This window comes from Lampris incognitus, chromosome 17 (assembly GCF_029633865.1).
Source record: "Lampris incognitus isolate fLamInc1 chromosome 17, fLamInc1.hap2, whole genome shotgun sequence".
Classification (NCBI taxonomy): Eukaryota; Metazoa; Chordata; class Actinopteri; order Lampriformes; family Lampridae; genus Lampris; species Lampris incognitus.
In genome coordinates this window covers 29,887,037-29,896,537 of record NC_079227.1, presented here as the reverse complement: position 1 = coordinate 29,896,537, position 9,501 = coordinate 29,887,037, and the positions used below count along the sequence as shown (strand labels likewise).

The 9,501-nt window shown below is 44.3% G+C and overlaps 1 pseudogene; it reads right to left on the bottom strand.

Annotated features, from left to right (window-relative positions):
• Positions 1-2,928: 2,928 nt before the first annotated feature.
• Positions 2,929-7,510, bottom strand: LOC130127178 (SCAN domain-containing protein 3-like; annotated as a pseudogene).
• Between the last annotated feature and the right edge of the window lie 1,991 nt (positions 7,511-9,501).

Below are 9,501 nucleotides of genomic sequence, written 5' to 3'. Positions count from 1 at the left end.
CACGAGATAGTGAAACTGCAGGAGCCAGTCAGTGTTGTCTAGCTCAGGATGCTTGACGCCTTTCATTTCAAGAAAAGTCCGGATTTCACTAAGGCAAGCTGCAAAACGGCTGAGCACCTTCCCCCTTGACAACCAACGCACGATGCTGTGTAAAAGCAGACCGGGATAATGATTCCCAACTTCTTCTAACAGAGCGTTAAACTGGCGATCATTTAAAGCTCGGGCAACAATAAAGTTGACCACTCGAATGACCAGCGACATCACCTCACCAAGCTCCTGGCCACACGTCTGAGCGCAAAGCGCCTCCTGGTGCAGGATGCAATGAAAACTTAGGATGGCTCTCTTTTCATGTTCACGGAGAAGCGCTACAAATCCTTTGTTCTTCCCCAACATACAGGGTGCGCCATCAGTACAGACAGAAATAAGTTTATCCATCGGTAGTTTTTTTTCTTTAGCAAACTCCATGAAAGACGTGAATAAATCCTCTCCTCTTGTTGTCCCTTTCATTGGCAAAACAGCCAAGCTTTCCTCACGCAGTGTGTCACCTGCAGCATACCTGGCAATGATACTGCACTGAGATAGATGGCTAACGTCTGTTGACTCATCTAACGCGAGAGAAAAGTATGTCCCGGCGTTTATGTCCTTAATTTGTGTTTCCTCGACTTGATTTGCCATCATGATGTTACGATCGTGCACAGTTCTTGCTGACAGGGGCATGTCTTTTATTCGTTTGATTATCTTGTCTTTATTTGGGAAGTCATCAAACAGTTCATTGGCCACATCAAGCATGAATGTTTTGGCGTACTCGCCATCTGTGAATGACTTTCCATTCCTTACTATTGCCAAAGCAGCCGCAAAGCTAGCGGAATTCCCGTCCCCTTGCTTGGTCCACACACGTAGTTGCTGCTGACTCGTCTGCACTCTCCGCTGTAGCTCCTCGCATGCCCTTTTCCTGCTGTCCCCCGCTGGAGATTTCGACGCAAATGAAGCATGGTGTGTATCGAAGTGCCGCTTTATATTTGACCGTTTCATCGATGCAATTTTATCATTGCATATTAGACATACCGCAGATCCTGCTCTCTCCACAAATGCAAATTCCTCTGTCCACGCAGCCTGGAATGCACGGTAATCATCGTCTTTTTTTCTTTTCGCCATCTTTTCCGTTACAAGGGTTGAAGCGGATAAACTAGTTGGCTATCTGATAAAATTGATTTCTTCACCTTTACAATGACCCGGACATGCTTGCGAGCCATTGGTTCCCGACCCGACCCACGGGTGACCCGTGAAATTTATCTTCAAAACTAATTTCTGCTTACTTTAAAATGACACAGTATTATTAAGAAATATCACAAGTATTTTAAAATCAGTTCCAAACTGATTTTTAAAAAAAAAAATTTTTCAACTCAAAATTGTCTGGGAGCCATATGCTGTCACCGGAAGAGCCATATATGGCTCGCGAGCCATAGGTTCCCGACCACTGCCTTAGGAGGAGGGTATTCCTATACCTCGGCTTACTGGCCCTTTTTCTATGTTCCTTGGAATTAGTCACTCATTCAACACTATCCAGCTTCTTTTTTTTTGTTGCTTTGTTTCTTTATTTTACATTTTGTTTGTACTTGTGTGTGTGGTTTTTTTTGTTTGTTGGTTTTTTTTGTTTTGTTTCCTTGGTTATGTGTGCATGCCGTCTTTGAATATGGTCTTTAACCGCTATTTATAATTTTCTGCTCTCTTTTATTATATGAATAATCCTAATATTATGACTTTAAATATACATGGTTTAAACTCGCCAGTGAAAAGGGTGAGATGTTTAGAATTCTTAAAAACATAGATCTGGCTTGTTTTCAAGAGACACATCTGAAAGAGGCAGATGTTGGTAGAGTCCACAACAAATTATATACAGTTTTATCCTCCTCCTGTGCCTCTAGCAAAACCAAAGGTGTATTAATTGTAATCAAAAGAAAATTGAATGTCAAAATTAAAACGTGGTGATGCGGAAGGAAGGTTTTGTTAGCAACTTTTAATCTCAAGGGTACAAATATCTGTGTAGCTTCAATTTATGCTCCTAATATATTCAACCCTTTTTTTTTTTGATAATGTAAATCTAATATTAATGGACAGTTTCACCATTGACAGTGTTGCTGTGCCTGGGTCTTTATAATGAAGGGGATATGCAATATTAACTGAACTGAACATCTTAAGTGAAAATTTGGCCAAAAAAAAAGTAGAGAAAATGTGAACACCTTTTTGAAGTCACTTTCCCCTTCACCAAAAGTGTTTGCTTGGTGTGGCGTTTTAATTAGCTGGTATGGCTAGTCTAATGTTAGCTTAGTTCGTGTTGGTGCTGTGGCCATCTTAAAACGAGACTCAAACTTTTACCACCACCCGTTTTTCGTCATGTTAATTGCTAGGATTAACAGGTTGATTTTGACAGCACTATTAATTCCACATTACCCTGGTCACACAACAACTTTGCACACGTTTGTTGACGAAATGTAATAGCTAGTGCCGCAGACATACTGTAAACTAAATTGTATTAACTGGTAAATTACCTCAGTTAACAGTTGGCTCGTAATAGCTAGTGCTAACCTTAGCCAATGCTAATTTTCATACAACATTTAACGTTCTATATATGATATCGAAAATGGCCATGACTGGATAATTCAAAACGTGGTAGTAGTTGAGATACCATCTTAAATGAAACGACTCGCAAAGGCAGTAATAGTAAGTCATTTGTAGAAATAAAAATATACTATCATCACAGACTGTAGGAATGTCACTCACCCTCCATCGCGAACAACTCCTCGATATGGTGGTTGACACTGACGTTCATACTCCTGTAGGGGTTCGTGGAGTTCGGGCGCAGCTCTCTGAGTCGTGCACGGCTACGTCCAACACAAACCACACCCATCCGGGCGAAATGCCGTGTTTTTAAGAGTCCCACCAGTCCACATCCACTCTGCTGTCCTCTTCAGCATAGATCTTGGCCAGAGGTACCAGGTCAACATCTATTTGGTAAGCCCGAACCACCTCCTCCAGTTGGCCGAGCTCTTCAGGCCGAACACCATTAGGCAAGGCCTTTCCTAAGGTCATGAAAGCTCCACATACAGAGTCACATTGAATAAGAGATGGAGTCAGAGCAGAGAGTGAGGTGATTATGTTGTTGTCAATAGGAAGATTTTTGAGGAGGAACTCTGCTGACTTTATGTAGCCTTCTCTAAGAGAGTTGTACAAATTCCCAACCCATATTTTCCTCTCCACACGGGCCTTGTTCATGGTGGAGTAGCCAAACCTTCCCAACACAAAGCCTTTTGTTTGAAAGCTGTAAATCTGTACTCCGTACATTGATCTTGAGCAGCGGTCCCCAACCTTTTTGTGCCACGGACCGGTTTAATGTCAGACAATATTTTCACGGACCGGCCTTTAAGGTGTGGCGGATAAATACACAAAATAAAATGATACGACCGGCATAAAAACTGGTATTTTCTAAATATAGTAATAAACGTGAATCCACTGTGTACTCGTATGCAACTTTATTAGCAGCGTCCTAACATTGTGCCAACAACATAACATGAGTAACATCCTCTCTGCCCCCTAACACTCTCTGGTCGCCATGGTAATGTTTAAACATGCCTTCAAAATAAGATGCAACACAAAAACAAATATAAAGTGCATGGAAATACAACTCACCATAACGCTAAAATCAGTGGGAGCCCTGAGCTTGTTTCTCTGCAACGAGACGGTCCCATCTAGGGGTAATGGGAGACAATGACACCCGAAGTGTGTTGCTTATGTCCAGTCTACTCCGTAATTTTGTTTTGGTTGCTGTCACTGCAGAAAATCCCGCTTCACACAAATAGGATGTCGGAAATGGCAACAGGGTTTTCAGTGCTGTTGTGGCGATCTCAGGGTATTCTGCCTTGACTTTAATCCAGAACACCGGCAGAGTTGTTGTCTCGAACATACTTGTAAGGCCGCCGTCATTTGCGATCTCCAGCAGTTGATCTTCTTCTTGCATAGACATGCTGGATTCACCTGGTTTGCTGACAAATGGGTCGCGGATCCATTCCTTGGCAGTTCGTGGGTCTTTTGGGGTTGGGTAGTAGCGCTCAAACTCTTTTAAAAGCAAAGACAGGTGATTGTGCACCAGCTGGGAGAATGACGGCTCGGTCTCAGTCTCTTCCAAAATCCCCGCGAATGTTTGAAACATGTCAAATATACCTCTGTTCACGCGCCGTCCCCACAAATCTAGTTTGGCTTTAAATGCAACTTGAAATAGTCCGCGGTGGCGTAGCGGTCTAAGCATGGGCTTGGTGTCGATGCAGTTGCCCACTGGGGACTGGGGTTCGCGCCCCGGTCTCGTCAGATCCGACTATGGCCAGACTCGATGAAGCAGCAATTATTGGCAACGCTGTCTTCGGGAGGGGGGCGGAGTCGGCTTGTGTTCGTCATATGAATGCGTCTCTGTGTGTGTCGGAAAAACAGTGGTTCGGCTTGGATTCGCCTTGTCACGAAAGTGGGGAGGCGCTTTCCTTCGAGACTGCCGGCCGGAGAGATGCAGTTGGCGAACGCATGCAATACGAGGGTGGGTGTTTGAATTAAAATAGGGATCAATTGGCCACTAAATTGGGAGAAAAAAGGGAAAAATCAGAAATAAATTAAAAAAAATAAAAAATAAATGCAACTTGAAGACAGTTGTCATTTTCCCCTGAAGTGACCAATTTGAGATCATTGAGCAGGTTGAATATGTCGCACAAGTAAGCGAGTTTTGCGACCCATTCCTCGTCACTGAAATGTGCTGCCAGCGGTGACTTTTTTTCTGAGAGAAATCTCTGCAGCGGCTCTCGTAATTCAAACACTCTGGCCAGCGAGCTCCCTCGGGATAACCATCTTATTTCTGTGTATAAGAGAAGGTGTCTGTACTTCGCGTCCATCTCCTCACAAAGCTGCTCGAACAGGCGCGAGTTAAGGGCGTGTGCTCTGATGTGGTTAATAACTTTAACGACATCATTCAATACGCTGTTAAGTTCCGGTGGTATTTTTTCGGCTAGCCAGCATTTCCCTGTGAATGACACAATGCGTAGACTCACATTCAGGTGCAACCTCCTTAATCCGAGTAGTTAAACCAGACAGCCGTCCGGTAATGGCAGCAGCTCCGTCTGTGCATATGCCGACACAAAAGGACCATTTCAGTTTTCCTGATATACACTCACCGGCCACTTTATTAGGCACACCCATCCAACTGCTCGTTAACGCAAATTTCTAATCAGCCAATCACATGGCAGCAACTCAATGCATTTAGGCATGTAGACATGGTCAAGACGATCTGCTGCAGTTCAAACCGAGCATCAGAATGGGGAAGAAAGGTGATTTAAGTGACTTTGAACGTGGCATGGTTGTTGGTGCCAGACGGGCTGGTCTGAGTATTTCAGAAACTGCTGATCTACTGGGATTTTCACGCACAACCATCTCTAGGGTTTACAGAGAATGGTCCGAAAAAGAGAAAATATCCAGTGAGCGGCAGTTCTGTGGGCGAAAATGCCTTGTTGATGTCAGAGGAGAATGGCCAGACTGGTTCGAGCTGATAGAAAGGCAACAGTAACTCAAATAACCGCTCATTACAACCGAGGTATGCAGAAGAGCATCTCTGAACGACAACACGTCGAACCTTGAGGCAGATGGGCTACAGCAGCAGAAGACCACACCGGGTGCCACTCCTGTCAGCTAAGAACAGGAAACTGAGGCTACAATTCGCACAGGCTCACCAAAATTGGACAATAGAAGATTGGAAAAACGTTGCCTGGTCTGATGAGTCTCGATTTCTGCTGCGACATTCGGATGGTAGGGTCAGAATTTGGCGTCAACAACATGAAAGCATGGATCCATCCTGCCTTGTATCAACGGTTCAGGCTGGTGGTGGTGGTGTAATGGTGTGGGGGATATTTTCTTGGCACACTTTGGGCCCCTTAGTACCAATTGAGCATCGTGTCAACGCCACAGCCTACCTGAGTATTGTTGCTGACCATATCCATCCCTTTATGACCACAGTGTTCCCATCTTCTGATGGCTACTTCCAGCAGGATAACGCGCCATGTCATAAAGCTCGAATCATCTCAGACTGGTTTCTTGAACATGACGATGAGTTCACTGTACTCAAATGGCCTCCACAGTCACCAGATCTCAATCCAATAGAGCACCTTTTGGATGTGGTGGACCGGGAGCTTCGCATCATGGATGTGCAGCCGACAAATCTGCAGCAACTGCGTGATGCTATCATGTCAATATGGACCAAACTCTCTGAGGAATGTTTCCAGCCCCTTGTTGAATCTATGCCACGACGGATTAAGGCAGTTCTGAAGGCAAAAGGGGGTCCAACCCGGTACTAGCTAGGTGTACCTAATAAAGTGGCCAGTGCGTGTATAATCATCCAGCGACTTGAATAGTTCTGCGGCTGTGGTTTTGGTTGGCAACGATAGTGCACATAACATATCCTCATGCACATCCTCCTGATAAAGATATCGCACATAAACAAGTAGTATTGCCTTGTTGTCAATATCTGTAGACTCGTCAACCTGGAGTGCGTCGTACCATGGTGATGTATTAATCCTCTCCAACAATTGTCTCAATGTCCTCTGCTATTTCCTCAATGCGCCGAGTGACGGTGCTAGCCGAAAGAGGCACCTGTGCTATTTTTTTTAACTGCAGCCTCTCCTAGAAGTTCACGGCAAATGTCTTTAGTGGCGGGCAGGATCAATTCTTCACCAATGGTGAATGGCTTCTTAGCCTTAGCAATACGATTAGCCACCAAGTATGATGCTCTCAGTGCACTCGCATTTGTTGATGTGGTGGCCCTCAGTAATTGCTTCTGTCCTTCTTGTTCATGCTTTTTTCTTTCAAAATACTCCGAAGGCTTGTCTTTTAATGCAGGGTGCTTGGTCTCCAAGTGGCGAAGCAGTTTTGAAGGCTTCATTGCCTCATTAGAGAGCCGGTCACTGGATATTATGCAGAGCGGGCTTGGTGTGCGGGAATCGCCTGTCGCGATAAATCAATATTTTAAGTAGGACTCCTGGTATTGTCTGTTAAATGCAGCTTTCTTTTTCTTGGAAGTTGTAGGCTCTTCTTCTGTCTCCTCACTGGGCCTTTTCCCCTTCACAAAGAAACTTTCCAAAGACGTTTGTTTTTACTCATTTTGCTAGCTTGTGGATTTAATTTTAGCGGCAACATATCACGTGACCGAGACAAGCGTCAAGAGTGAGTCATAGACGGATGTAACAGAGGGAATCCGGTCAGTTTTCAAAATAAAACATCGTTCAGACTCAGATAATAAATAAAACGGAAATAATGTAAGTTATTTATTCTTTCTCTGCGGCCCGGTACCAAATGACCCACGGACCGGTACCGGTCCGCGGCCCGGGGGTTGGGGACCACCGATCTTGAGGATCTCCTTAATGCTCAGGGGGATAGCTCCTGGCTTCATAAATTTGCTCAGCAGCTCTCTCACAAGGGCCACCATTTCAACATGCAACAAGTGCACCATGGGTTTCTCATGTTGCAGTTTTTTTTAGAAACACTTGAAATGTTGGAAGGACACCTGCAAACATAAAAAAAAGTATTTAGACATTTTTTCCAGATAATTAAAACTCATAACGAGATGACAGTTATTAACTATACAATGCTATGGGAAAATCTCTTAAAGTTGGTTACTGTTGTTGAAAAAGAGAGCTGACCGTTCCATTGTACCTTGTCTTAAATAGCAAGCCATGTCATCTGGCAGAGATGGACCATAATGACTGTTAATAACTCTTATTACATTTATATTAACTTGCGATGAGTTTTCCTACTCACACAAGATACCGCTGAACAAGTCGGCCATGACCATCAGCCTTTCAAACTCTGTGAAGAGCACAGAGATCCGTGCCTTCCGGTTCTGGTTAACCTGTGTCCTGGATTCTGTAGCCTGTTCTTGTTGCAGAACTTCTATTCTGGCCTTGTCCTCAACTGTGACCTCATGTCTTTCAAGGACTTGGTTAAGTAACTTTCTGGGAACGGGTCATGACCCCCCCAAGTCCATATCCCTGGGGTCCTGGGATGAACAAATCCTGGGATATCATGCCTTCATATGGGGAATTTGTGCCATCTCCTGGCAGGGAAAGGTATGACAGCTCTAGGCTGGCTCAGTGTGCTAGAGTGCTCGCCCTGTAAACGGAAGATTGCTGGTTCAATTCCCCGACTGGGTCATACCAAATACTCTAAAAATGATACCCGTTGCCTCCCTGCTTGACACTCAGCATCTAAGTTTCTATTTAATGAAAGTAAATGGGGACTACAGGTGGAAACAATTAATCTTGCTTACTGTGGTGTATTAACAGTTCATCATCTATTCTCTGTTCATTATTACGTGCTGCCTCATCATTACACCATTCCAGACTTAGCTTGTGAGACATAGCAACATAGTTATTGTTGCTATGTCTCACAAGCTTCGTCTGTATTTTTTGCTTGTGACATGGCAAAAGATGAAGCTCGCGACACTGCAGACTCTTCAAAATAATTAAAGCATTTATTTCTGCTAACGTGACGTGTTTTGAGACCAGCTCTTCATTGAGAGCTTCATCTTTTCACTTTGGATTTTGCTCTTAGCTCAGCATCTGCCCTGGCCATGGCCGTTCCTCACCTTCCATAGCATAAGAGTGAGCCTAATTATTTCCTCTTTTCCAGTTCCTCATCTACAACACTTTTAAAGTGCTCATAGCTCGTGTACACACCACCTTCAAAACCAGTAGTAGTGGATTTCCTAGTTACTGGGCAATAGGTGAATATCTTCTGGCTACTCCCAGCAGCTTTCTCCTTGGAGGGTGTGTATCGCTTCCGCTGCTCACCACACTGAGGTACTTGGCAAGCACTGCATGGCCTCCTCGACTTGTTGGGCATGACTGGTTTGGTTGTTGGTGCGGGGGGCGGTGCTACCACTGTGGAACTCTGACTGCATGATGGCCCATGAAAACTGATGTTTGGAGCCTGAGGCTGTGCAGGAACCACCAGGAGCACAGATGCCCCCGACACTGCAGGTCGAATGAAGGTGGCCATGGCAGGCTTTGGCTGAAGGGGTCGGTGTAGCTCCGCTGGCTGTGGCAGGCTTTGGCTGAATGGGTGGGTTCGCAGGCTCAGCAGTGGCAGACTCTTGATGAATGGGTCGGCTCACAGGCTCCGGCTCTTCAAAATCCAACCTGCAAATATAAAGCATATGATAAGATTAATGTGCATTTACTTTCATTACCACTTAAAAAACTACTCACATCATTTAAAGGTGTACTTGGCTGTTTGAAGCATTAAAAATGAGATATATAGTGATGACATAGAAAATCACACTAAGTGATCACTTAGACCCCACTAGATATATGGTCTATTCAAAACATAACTTAATTAATTAGATTGTCTGATATTCTGCAGAGGTTCCTTTCTGTTTATATATCTGTTGTGGTTTGAGTGAAACCATAAAAAAAACCA